We start from the raw sequence: 12299 nt of genomic DNA, 5'->3' as shown, positions 1-12299 counted from the left end.
ATAACTTCTTTATAATACATATGATAATATAAGAAAATGTTGTATAATATAAATTTATAACATGTAAATAATCTGCCACAAAGAAGCACCTTCATATATGTGGTACCTGTAACTAAGCACTGGGGGTTTAAAGTGCCCTTTTTATTCTCAGGTTACTTGTGCCGAGAGCTATCGCTGTTCAAGGACTTCTCTTTAACTCAGGTGGGAGAGACATTGACATGCAGCCATGTGGTCTGTAGGTTTGAATGCCAGAATAAGACAGTTTTCCAGCTTTTAACAAAGTCCAAAACACCTGTGTCTGCAGTTATGGCTGTATCTTGTCTTGTTCAATTCTGTGACCCTGCTGACGAGATCTGTGCTCTGGGCAGGAGACTTGGCTGGAGGCCTGATTCATTCACTGTTTCTTCTTTCCTTCTGATGCATCCCAGGCAGCTTTTCTAGTACTCCTGGTGCAAACCCCAGGTACTCCCTGTGCTTCAGGATATCCTCTTATCTGCCATAGGCATTTTTCAGCCATCCCAGAAGCCTCTATTTATCCCATTTTTCCCTGCAGTATGATCACAGAGCATGGTCAGGAACCTAGGAGTGGGGTTTTTTTGCTAACCACAAGAGAAGACAGGATTTGTAGTGATTCTGGACTCAGGATAGGTATGGATTGCCTGCAAGGGAAAAGTGGTCATGAGGCACTTGAGTCTTCATGTTGCTCATGGGACCTCATTCCCAGGTGCACAGTAGAAGTGGCCTGCAGTTCGAGCATGGGAACTATTCAAAGGCAGCAAGGAAGTAGTTGTGCAAGTCATCTATTCCTTGTCTATGTTCAGCCAGTGCTAATCTTTTGTTGCTACTATGAGAGAATACCAGAAACATTATTTCCTTTCTGTTCAGATGATTCACAATTAAGAACTAAGCTGGAGATATTTATGTCAAGATTAACTGCCAGTTGTCATTGAAGAAGAGCCAATATGACAGCTTTGAATCACTTAAACCATACAGGCTCATGTAATAAAGAAGTTGCAGAGGGGTCCTAGCCTGAGGTTGTACAAATTTGAATAAATAAGGACAGGCATGGAAGATGGTTTGAAAGAACAGGTCTTTTGTTAATTCTTAGAATTTTTAACACAAATCTGGCAAATTTTAATGTTTGTGTCAGGAGCTTAGTTATTGTATAAAGAATGCCAGAGATCCTAATTTTTTTTTGTAAGAGTGAGTTTAATTCCTTCCCTCGATTTTGGAGAAAAGCTCAAAAAGTCAAGAATGTGCTATCAGATTCACAAAAATATGGATACATAGTGTGTTTCATCGTTGTTAAAAGCCAGAACATTTACATATTGCCTTTCAAGTCCATGTCATTGTCTTCTGGATTCACGATCTGTGAAAGTTCAGAAATAGCAATTCTGGGCTCATCAGGCAGTGATTATCTGATCAGGCTGCTCTCTGAAGTTCTGGCTGGATACCATCAACCCTGAGCTTCCTGGTATTGCAAGATGCTGATGCAAACCATGTTTTGGTTCATGCTATTAAAACACTTTATTCTTTGTCTTGTCTATTTAAACTCTAAGGCTTGAATTCATCTCACCAAATGCAGATGTGTCCAGTGTAAATATTCAGCTCTGAGCTAGTCATCTCAGTTTCCCTTTATAGAGAACGCAGAAATAGGCACTTGTAGACTGTGATTCAAATAATTCTAAAATAGACACCTAAAATAGGCTAGATAAATCATACTTTAAAGGTGCCTGTTACTTTCAAATGACCATAAATGGAGACAAGGATGCTGCTTGTTCCCAAATGAGCCTCAGGAATTTGGGTAGAAGTAGCCTGCCTTTATTGGGCACTCTGGTGGGTACCCAACAGCATGCCAGGAGGAATGAGGCTCTCCACACCAGCCCAGGTATTTTTGTTTATGTGATAATAATCATATGTGAGTGCTATGTACATCATTACTTCTCTTTGCTGCATTGGTACTTTGGCCAGACTGCTCACTCTTTCCAGGTTTGTCTATATGCACTTATTACTGCAATCCTTATCTTGAAATTAGTTTCTCTCCTTCTCTGCTTGGCCTCAGCTTTTCTGAATGCTTGACTTGACTTAGAGCATTGATGCTTCTGCTGTCTTGTTCTGTGGTCTCAAATTGCTCATCATGAAGTGATAAACTCAAATTTACTTGGAGTATAAAAGGTTTTAAGATGTAGAGTTGTGATATCTTAAGCCTTCTCTGTACCCCTCTGTACAAATAATCATCTCAGAGTAGTTGTACTGTCTACCCTGGAGGTAGTGCTGTGTCCCCGGGAGGAACACTCACTTGCCTATTTATATAATGGTAAGATAATTTTTAGGGAATCTTAAGGGACAGCGCAGAGGGTTTAACTGAGGGAAAGTTACTGAAGATGGGGATAGGACATATCTGAGGACTGGGGCAGGCAACTCCAAGCCTGTCCATCTTCTGTGAGTCACCCGTTTCTTCCCAGATATATTCTGTATGGTGTCTTTCCCCAAGAAACAGTTCTTGTATGGCATGGTACAAGAGGCAAAGAATGTAAACTGCAGGGACAGAGGAAGAACATTTGATAACTATTAGCATAATCTACACAAGGATCACATATCATCTACTTGATATATCTATTCTATATGAAGTCAATGCAGCCTTCCTATGGGTGAATACAGCTCAGAGCACCATGCATGTCTTAGCAGAATTTGGGCCTGTACTTTTAATGTTCCAACATCTAATTAAAAAAGGGTAATCTGGTACCTGATTGGATTGAAAAAAATATGTTTCAATACATAGACCTAATGATTATGAAAGATAATAGGCTTTGCATGGTAGACAGCTGTCCTGGATGGGAATATGTAAACAACCCTTAATGCTAAAAGACTTGAGCTCCTAGTTTGAAAGCTTTTAAAACTTTATTCTCCACAAAAATCACAATTATTTGTAATTGTATTTTGTATGTGCTATTTACTTGACTTTTCTACCAACATATTTTGCCTTGGGATAGCCTTGTAAATGAACTGAGTCATCTTGGTGAGTTTTCCCTGATGAAATATTTTAAAATAAATAATCTCTCCAACAGTTTTATGGCTTGCCATCTGTACTAAATACATCTCTATGAAAAAACACTTGAGGCCAAATGTAAAGCAGGCTTGGGAGGTAGATGCTTAGCAATGTAATGCCTGAGAGTCGGGTGGAATTCATGGCGCTGGTAGGCATATAAATTCCTTGTGCTGTGAGTGGGGAGGATTCACAGCGTCCAACTCCCTGGGTAGCATGATGCTTCAGGCAGCTGGGAGAGAATGCAGGAGAGAGGGCTCTGTCTGAAACTGAGGTTACAGTTCAGGGCTGCTAAGAGTCTCTGCCAAATGGGATTCAGAGTCTGCAAATTAGTCACTGAAGTCACGCATTTAGGTATATAAAGATAGATCAGCTTTTGTTTAAAAATAGGACAGGTTGTGGAAACTAAACATACTTAAAATGGGGACCATCTTTTTTCTAGGTGTCATTCAGAGCAAGGTGTTTGTGGACTTCTTATGTGCCAGGTAACATGTTTGTGCATAACAACTGATAATACAGAAAACAAGTATTATGACAAAACCAAATGTATAAGGTTGTACATTCACAAATCGGGAAATGCAAAGTTCATGTTAGAAAAGGGAATTGATTTTAGGGTATGATAAAAATGTTGTGTGATAAAGAAACTGATAGTTATTAAAACAGAAAAGAGAATGAGTGAAAACTTTAACAGTGAGGAGGATTCTCCATGGCAGGAGATTTTAAAATTAAGATTGTAAGTTTTCCTATGAGGTATGATCTTTTAACCCTGATTACTGCATCTGTAGCACCTGAACACAAAACATTGTGTATTAGAGAGGTGATGATGCTTGGACAGTTGTAGAGGAGAATAAGATAAGAAATTCTGAGAGACCTTGGAGAGACAAACTAGGATGAAGGCTGAGAATAAGAAAGTAAGTAAGAAGAATTGGAGAAGGGACATCTGTATGTAGTAATAAAAGGAAAGGGAAGTGTAAACATGGAAGACAGAACAAAACCAGCACACAAATGAGCATGGTGAGAGTAAATGTCACTGCCTACTAATAAGGTGGAGCATAATGGGTTTTCCTGTTTGGTTTGTTTGTGAAGGGGTCTCTAGAACTCCGTGCCTGCAATGGGAGGACAGTGGCCCCCACACCCCAGGAAGGCTTTTCCATTTTAAGTTTCTATGTTGTGTTTAAAGACAAGTGAATATAAACCAGGTAGAACTTACCTATATACTTGATGAATAAATTACTACTTCTTATCAGTAGAGAAAACAAATGAACATAAATTACATAGTAGCACTTAGAGGTGCTGAACACAATAGAGGCAACACTGTGATATTGCACAGACAATGAGAAATAGCCCTTGCCCAAAGGACATTACTGTCCTGTATGTGCACTCAGTGTGAATTCATTGGGGACTACCAATTATGCTGATCCATAGAGGGGATGATATCTGTAAAGCCTAATGATGTGATTCCCATTGGAGTGATTGTCTGAGTTGTTTGTGCAGTATTGACACTCAGGCCTATAAATGCAAAATTTTAAATCAAAGTTCCATCTTCACAGAATGCAAGATAAATACAGTGAAATGGTAAAGCAATAAAACCAGAAAAGATTAAACTCTATATCTTGCAAGCTGATTTATATACAATGTGTTAAATAACTGACATAAGAACAAAACGACTAGCATGCATTTTTCATGAGCTAAAGCGATCTGCTTAACAGCCTCTCAGAGTATCCAAGACTTCTAGCCAAGCAGAAATGAAATGCTTTATTCATTTGGTTATTGATACTTGGGAGAGGAGTGAGGAATTTTAAACAATTTCCTGAATATTTTTCTCACTGATGTCTGGGAAACTGCTTCTTTCTGAGGCATTGAATTTCATAGAATCTATCAGGGTCACTTCTCTTTGAGTTGGCTTTCCCAGTCCCTCTGTTTATTGAACATTAAGCTAAGAACTCAAAAGAAAAATGGAGAGTCTGTAAGTTTTTTGAAATAAAATTTCTGATAATTTTGGATGGTAAAAGAAATTTGAATATCTGGGGGGTTTTTAGGCCAATACACTGTGGCCTGAATGCTTTCTTTTAAAGACTGTTGCCTGTCCTATTTTTCTGAGGGCTTGTTGCTGGCACACGACATTAATTGTTATAAGAATTTATAAAAATTAAGGAGAAGGAAGTTATAACTGACTCATATCTTTCAGATTGCTTTCTGTTCCTTGTAACCATCATAATGCTTGGTAAATCTTTCTTAGAATAGTTTGTGGAGGAAGAATCATAAATTCCCCTGCATGTTAGAACTTTCAGAAACACCTGCTCCCCTGCTGTCTGATTTCAGCTTCTCCACTTCCCCGTAAGACCTGCCAGCCTGTCTAATAAATATTTCTTTCTAACCTCAGTTAAGATATCTTTGCCAGGGTACTTCACCATCACATGTAAGAAATGCCACAACATAAATGGTAGATGTGAATTTATGTAGGCTTAAATACTTGCAAGTCTGAGGAATTTAGATTCTCTGAGAAGCTTCTAAAGAAACCTCAGTGATAGAGTATTGACAAGATACTGTCAGAAGCAGAAAGTGCCTAATGGCCAACTGTTTCATGGTTTGTAACCCAAGGAAAATATTGTGCTATGTACTCTAGTTTACTTTCAGTCTAGTGCTTTCCCAAGCCTACCTTTGTTTTTGTCTCTTCCATAACTGTTAGAAAGAAACTGAGTTAGTTGTATACTTTCAGATCATTGGGCCTAAAGGACTTCTTCCTAGGGTATTCAAGACTGTCTGAGGAAGTCTCATAAAAATTGCAAATTATCTTGGATTTGTGTTAGACAGCTAAGGTACTGGAAAGCTAGGAAATGGTAAATGTGACCTCTATCATCAAAAAGTAAAGAATGAAGGGAGGGGCGGGGAAATTAATAGCTCAACTACTTTAACTTCAACTGTCATACATAATCAAAATTTCTGTAAGCACCTAAAGAGAAATGGAGAGAATTAGAAGCAGTAAGAATTTGTGTAAGGCCAATTAAGCCTTAATTTGTGTATTAAGCCAGTAACTTCTCCTTTCACAGCAGCGTAGCACTCATTGCACTCAAAGAACAAGGAGCAGATTTCATGAGTCAACTTCTGTAAGACTTCTTGATACTAACTGACATGGCTGCTCTATGAATTTAAAAAAAAAATTGTCTCATTAAAATATTTTTACATATATTCCTAGTTTTGGTTAAACCTCAATTCATTGATACTTATTTCTGTATTTTTCACATCATTGAGATAGGTGCGAGTATATAGATACCTGCTCAAGATTCTTCACAGCAGAAGAGCACAAACTTACAAATGTCCTACTGTGAAAGACATACTCCACTCTCTAAACATACATTCAACAAATTTACATACCACAAGACTGTTTTATCTTTAACAGAATTGACAGAACGAAGGTCACCTTATGCCTCAGAGATGAGCCATTCCTGCCTCCAGTTCCTGCAACTGGTCCAGTTCTAAACCAGCACCTCCTCCAGGGCCCAGTTCTCTCCTGCCTGTGTCACCAGCATTGTCAGTCAAGAGCTGTCCATTGGTTAACTAGAAGTGGAAAAGATGAAGAGTAGAGGGCTTAAGATGAAGCCATCTAATTTATATTAGACATCAGGAATAATCTTTTAACAGCAGGATTAGGTAAGTAAGTGCTGCAATGCATTGCTTGGAAGAAACTACAAAGTCTTTGCCATTGAAGGCCTTTAAGAAAAGGCTACACAAAAATCTCCCAGGTATGAGACAGGTGTAGTTGATTTGGCCTTGGAACAGGTCATTGAATGACCTGTTAATGTCTTTTTTAGAAGTTATTGCTGATGTTTTAATTTCTGAATGTTTTGCTTTTATTTTCTGCCAGTTGTTCCTGGTTACAGTATTCATATGCAACCAAACATATATTGCATTCATCAGTCAGAGTTGACTGTGACAGCCTCTAAATATATTATGTAAACTGGAATCTGTAATTGCAGAAAAACTTCCTGTAATCACCAAGCCAGTGTAGCTGTCTGCCTAAATTAGCAAAATTCTGCCATTCATTACAGCTGTGCAACTCCATCTAAAGGCAGTAGGGATACATGGCCATAACTGATGGCTGAGATTTGCTCTATTTGTCTTTGAAATCTAGTTTGTATTGGTGGATGGCACAGAGGGGAAAAAAATTTAGTACTGGTATAATGCCATATCCCGTATGACAAAACTGATTTATTGAAAACTAAATGCTCTACATGGTGTGCTTCTGAAAACACATTGTTTTCATGTGCTAAGTTTTAGACCTTTGAAACTGGAATATATTGTTCCAAAGAGTCAGGTAAATTGAAAGCTATTTATGTCAACATTTCAGAGAAACAAATCGGTGTATTTGCAGCCTGGATAGAATGCCCCCAACTTTCCACACAAAAATACTGTTTTCAGCATCAATCTACTGGAACTGGGGTTCTTAAGCCTTTCCCAGACAAATTTTTTTGTAACATAATTGTTTCTTTTGCCATATATTCACGTATTTTGATCAGACATCCCCCCCAAGAAACATTTAGCACCTGGGAAATAGTGGCGAATTTGGATAATACCAATTTCTAAGTTTAGACAGGATTATTTCAAAAACTGGAGCAAGCACAGGAATGATGAAAACCATTGCCAAAAGCGTAGTGTGGCTGTAAAAGGTCAAATTAAAATGCATATCCAAATCCACAATCTTGTAACAGTCAGCAGAGTAAAGTAGTTTAGGACATTGTCATCTAAAGTCACTTTGAATGTCTCACAGGCATTGATCATATATTTGATACCATTGGCATGAAAACTGCTGCTGCTGTCAATTTATAACCCAGGATATGAAAAAAAAAAGTCTGTGTATGGTGACAAATTTGTTTAGCCATATATTAAAATATTAATCTCTGATCAACTGCTTATCAACTGAAAGTTCAGATAGCATACAATCTACTTTATATAATGCTGATTATATAGATATTTGTAATAGCTATAGAATATTGAAATGCTGACATAAATAGCTTTCAATTTACCTGACTCTTCTTGTCAGCCTGTGAAGGTGAATGCTCTTTTACCCAAACTAGTTCTGATCAAAACCAGACTGAGGTCAACCGTGGGACAGGAGATTGAATGGGTTATCACTAACGTCGATTGAGAGTGATTTGGTTCAGCTGCTGCTGCATTTCAAAGGAGCAGTTGGTGATTCTGCAACATCAAAGAGCAGGAAGAAGTTTTAAATGAAGCTATAGCTCTTATAACCTTGCTAAAGTGAACATACTCCATGTTTTATAAACAAAAGTTTTGTATCTGTTAAAACATCATATATTAATGGTATTTTTGTTAAATACTCCTTTTAGTATGACATGGCTTGGTGTCACTAGTGTTTGTCCAAGTAACCATCGTATATCAACAAAAATGTTAATATTTGACCTCTGATACTGCTGGTGACACGATTATTATTTAAATAACGCATAATGTAGAAACCCATAGTTACCATTTCACTGTGCAATAGATGGATCAATCATGCATTCTGAAGTGATGAATTTTCCATGTAGTGTATAGAAATAAGATACTTAACTTTGTAGTTAGGCATAGGGACCATATACTAAAAATACTGGGCTTAGTATAACATGAAATACCAAAAAATATGTTATTTTCACTTTAACTTCTTATCTAGCTGTAGAGATATAGTAGTCAGTGATTTATAGGCTCGAAAAATCTGTATGCAGAAGAAGTTTTAGAATCCTCTATTTTATAATGCAGGAAATAATATGTTGAAGAAAAAAGTTATCTGGAAATAAGCATCACTCCCAATAAAACTATGAGAGAAAACATGGTTTATTATTGATATTAGTGACATTTTAATTGGCCAGAATAGAATTTTTCAAGTACCTACAGAAAAAGGTTGAATCTAGTGCCAGGAGTTTCAATTATGATGCACATATTGTCCATTTTGCTTTAATTCTTTTTCATAAATATTATGTTGAAGACAAGACAGAGACAGGCCTTATTAATACACACTCTGTGCCTTTGAACTTATGGGTGATGCATTTGATCTCAAACTTTTACTTCTGTTTTTTCTCCCAACCACCAGCCATTCTACTACTACAAGTTAATGCTGTGCTTTATATTAATATCTGAAATAAATTAAGCTTGAAGTTTGATCTATGCTTAGTTGTCTCATTTGTCAAAACACCAGTCATCAGAATCATCAGTCTTTGCTGCATCACATGTGAAAAGCTATGTTTAGGTTACAGTGCTCTCCTTTTGTTTTGATGATAGCATTTTTCATCCTTCCTTCTACTGCTTCTCCAAACACAGTCTTCTTGAAACTGACTGTGTCTCTAAATTAACTAAATCTCATTTCACCTAGTTAAGCTTTTCCTCATCTAAGCCAAGCTGTAATGACTGGCTTAACTCTCCAAATGAAGCACATGCAAGTAAAAGTAACTATGATCCAAACAAAGAGCACTCTGGTGCTCAACTCATTGTTTCTTTCTTTCTGCAAATTTGGGTATTGGTGGCAGTACATTGCGACTGCCAGACCCTATCAGTTCTGACACCATCTATTAAAATGGGAGAATAAACAAGTCTTCTCTCTGTAGTTTTTTAATAGGTGAAGCAGAGCTCCTCCCAAAGCACTGTAAGGCTCACGTCTATGAACCTGGATGGATTCAGGAAGAAGGAAATTCATCATACATCCTTGTTTAGCTTCGCATCTGATAGCAAAAGAAGGACTTGCAGCCTGAATCCCTTGCTCTGAACCCCATAATTTATCCCCCAAATTAGAACTATCTTGCTGTTTTGCTTTTTTCTCAGAAGTGAACCCAACAATTCTAGACAGGTGAAGTCCAAGATTCCTTGCAGTTTCTTTTCAATATGCTGAGACTAAGATGCCCCAGAGTGATATAAACCATATAAACCTCATCTCACTATCCTTGATTACAAACTTTATCCAAGTAATGGCTGTTTACCTATCCCAACTGCTTCATCACTTTTTATCACAGTAATTAATCCAGTGGTGAAACATTTTAATGTTTATTGAAAATGTAGGTATATTTTTCCCTCTGTGTATCATGGGGAAAAAAAAAAAAGGAGAAACAACTCCACCTTCCAAACTCATGAGTTAATCATGAATACCCCTTTCTCAGTCCCCTTAAAACATTTTCTTGTGCTTTCTGATATGACTTCTTATGCTTTAAGCTATTAAGATTCTCTCTCTCCACAACAGTTCTTACATTGAATCACCTTATTTAGTTTCTTATGTTGTCTCTATATCTTTTAAAAGCAAGGGAATTGGGCTCCTCTGCAATCTCTCTTGAAACTACTGAACTTGTATAAATATAATTTAAAGGTTCACCAGTTCCCTAGCAAACATCTGATAATGTTTATTGATGCATACTATGTGGTCCTGCAGCTTTGTCTACTTTAAGTACATCTAATACTTCTATAGCCAATTCTTTTCTATGTATACTTCTGCTCTAATGACCCAAGGGATATTGATTCCCGATTTGGTTAATCACCAACCTCTTCTTCTGTAAAGACATGGACAAAGTGGTTGTATAACAATACTGTGCAATTCAGCACTGATATAAACTCTACATTGCCTCTTGGTGGCACAAAACTTTTGTTGCTATCCTTTGCATAGATATGTCTCTCTAAATGAGTTAAAATGGAGAATCAGTAGCCTGGAATCAGCTGCCCCTCAAACCCCATTTTTGTATCTGTTTATCTTACACTCTCTGGTTGTCCTGAAAGCTGCCAGTCTCGTCCCGAAGGCTGCAGGGAACGCAAGACAAATTTGCAAAGACAACTTTGCAAAGACAACTGACTGTGTCTTAACTACAGATCATGAGCAGCTATCTTGGTCTGACCTTTCACTTTTGTTTAACATTTCCCTCCATCTCAGGAAAATCTTTACTTATTATTTCTTCAAGCTTTTCACAGAATATATAGTCACTTACTGTTACTTTTATTATGAGGTAGATAACATGCAGAAGCAGTGACTAAAACCAGTTATTTTTCCAGGCATGAGTGGTAAATATTTAATAAACCATTGCTATTTGAAAACTGGATGAGATTTTCATTATGGAAGTTGACTGAAGAAAGAAAAAAAAAAGACAAAAATATTTGTTATTGTCACAAACATATTAATTCAACTGCAAAGATACTGAGGTGATGTATCGGAGACACACAATGGGCTTTCATTGATGAGTGCCTTCTGCAAGCTATGCTAACATATTGGGGTGATGTATTGCTCCTAGACAGTACATTTTCACTGACAGTTTTGTTTGTTTTTTTTTTTTTTTTCCTGCTTCTGTTTCAAAGCTACAAGAAGAATATGGATTTTAGTTTTCTGGCATTAGCTGAGTCAGCTCTGCTCTTTTCTTTAATTTAACAATATGTTGATCTGTTCCACCTCTTTTGTTTAACTGTTTAACTATGGACAAAATCTTCAGCTGGCACAAATCAAAGAAGCTCTGTGGGCTACAGCAGCAGGACTCTTATTTATAAGACTTCAGGGTCTGCCCTGCTGCTTTTGTCTATAAGACAAACTTTGGAGATTTCAACATTATTTTAATGAAATGTTATAAATGTCTCAACATAATTGTTCAATCTTGTGCTACTTGCTCTATGAATTTAAGGGGCTAACTTTGTTCCAGACATGTTTCCTGAAAGTGTGGGATAAAGTATGTATGAGTGCATACTGATGAAATCGCCAGGGCAGGAACAATGTTCAATTATTAAATCCAGAAGATCCTGTTGAGCTGGAAACTTCTTGGCATGCTAAAGCCTAGGGAAACAAGTTTTCTCCAACTTTTGTGTTTGTGTTGGAATCTAGAGAAGCAAACTTCCTAGAGATAGCACAAACAAGCCTAAGTGTTTGTATTGCTCTTTGGAAATGTAAGGGGGCAGAAACGGAGGAAGAATTCTCAGATAACTGGGACTTAAGCCAGACGGAAGGACATCCTTTCATATCAGGAAGGATGGATGTTTCAGAAGTTCAGGAAATATAATCCTGGCTATTGAGAAGAGGAAGAGAAATGCAAAGATTCAGAGCAGCAACTGTATGCTGCACTTTATTCAGAGGATTCTGAACTTTGTTTCATGGTGTGCTTACAAGAGAGAGGAAGCTGAGACAAGGAAATGCTTATGGAGCTTTTAATTTTTGTTTTAATTTAAATAAAATTAAATGATAAATAATTGAGGTTTGTGCTGAGGCAATTGTGCTTGAGTTTAGGAACACACATGAAGATTTCAT

The sequence above is a fragment of the Haliaeetus albicilla genome, chromosome 18 (assembly GCF_947461875.1).
Source record: "Haliaeetus albicilla chromosome 18, bHalAlb1.1, whole genome shotgun sequence".
In the NCBI taxonomy this organism is placed as follows: domain Eukaryota; kingdom Metazoa; phylum Chordata; class Aves; order Accipitriformes; family Accipitridae; genus Haliaeetus; species Haliaeetus albicilla.
This window is presented reverse-complemented; position numbering follows the sequence as displayed.